At 52.2% G+C, this 1202-nt stretch overlaps 1 long non-coding RNA gene across 1 annotated transcript in view; it reads right to left on the bottom strand.

The window, feature by feature from the left end:
* The window catches only part of LOC107181872, a 4360-nt gene that overhangs the window by 2078 nt on the left and 1080 nt on the right, over positions 1-1202 (bottom strand). The window contains exons 2-3 of the long non-coding RNA XR_001512584.1: positions 980-988; positions 158-163 (exon numbers count right to left, since the gene is read on the bottom strand). This is a non-coding gene — a long non-coding RNA (uncharacterized LOC107181872). The remainder of the gene's footprint in view (positions 1-157; positions 164-979; positions 989-1202) is intronic.

Here is a 1202-nt window from a genome sequence, read left to right as displayed (position 1 = left end):
AGGGAGAGAGAGAGAGAGAGAGAGAGAGAGAGAGAGAGAGAGAGAGAGAGAGAGAGAGAGAGAGAGAGAGATTGGTTGCTCCCTGTAGGCACCTGTTCCAAGGATTGAATCTTTTGCTGCACAAGATGATGCTCAACTAACCCAGACTCTTCCGCACCCGGGCCTGGTGGCCACACGGAGAGATAAGGGTTTGCCTGGTGTGGGGTGTGGCTCCCCAGGGGGTTCTCCTGTATGACTGACACTGCTGGTCAGAGCTCTCTGGTTGCCCAGTGTGGTAACTGTGCTGGCTGCTCTGTGGCGACTCGATGTCTGCAAAGTCTTTTTGAAAAAAGGGGGGCCATTTCAGTGTCTGGGACACCCCCCTGGAGGTCCAGCCCACATGAGATGGACCCTGCTGTGTGTCCTGGAAGTCTGCTCATCACCACCCTGGTACCCACACCCGGAGATTGTCCTGTGGGGAGAGTTAGGACTCAGGAGGAGGGTGAGTGGGTCTCTTGTGTCAAACAATTCAGCCACTCCTCCCTCTTCAGGTATGGCCCCCGACCGCAGGCATTCACACAGCTGGGCCACTTGTTGGCAATGAAACCTACTGAAGCAGCCCTGTTGGGTTTCTCAGTGGTTAGACCCTCAAACCGAAGCGTCCCTGGTTTTGGTCCCAGTCAAGGGCACATACCTTGGTTGCAGGTATAATCCCTGCCCCGGTTGGGGCACATGGGGGAGGCAACCAATCCATGTGATTCTCTTATGTCGATGATTCTCTCCCTCCCTCTCTCCTTTCCTCTCTGAAATCAATAAAAATATATTTACAAAAAATCAATGGAAAATATATCCTCTGGTGGGGATTTGAAAAAAAATTAAAAATAAAACCTACAGAAGCAGCAACTCAGGGCCTGGGCCCAGCACGCTGGTGCCCTGAGCCCCCCGGTGGTGGTAAAACTGTGATTCTTCAACCACAGCCGGTCCTTCCTGGTTCTCACACCCGGATCACCTGGGGCTTCATTTGGTTTATTTTGAAATGATTACAGCGTCACAGGAAGTGGCAACACTAGCCCAGGGAGGTCTCGTGTATTAAAAAAATAAATTAATGCCTGCAAGCCGCTCGAGGTGGGTGTATTTAAGCATCAGGAAGAGGACAGGATGGTGGGCCTACTCCCCTGTTTCCTCCGTTCCGGCTCTTTTCAGAGTCAACAGTGACTCTGGTC

This window comes from Myotis davidii, unplaced genomic scaffold, assembly GCF_000327345.1.
Source record: "Myotis davidii unplaced genomic scaffold, ASM32734v1 scaffold10254, whole genome shotgun sequence".
NCBI lineage: Eukaryota > Metazoa > Chordata > Mammalia > Chiroptera > Vespertilionidae > Myotis > Myotis davidii.
Note: the sequence above shows the minus strand (reverse complement) of the source record. Positions and strands in the feature narration are given on the sequence as shown.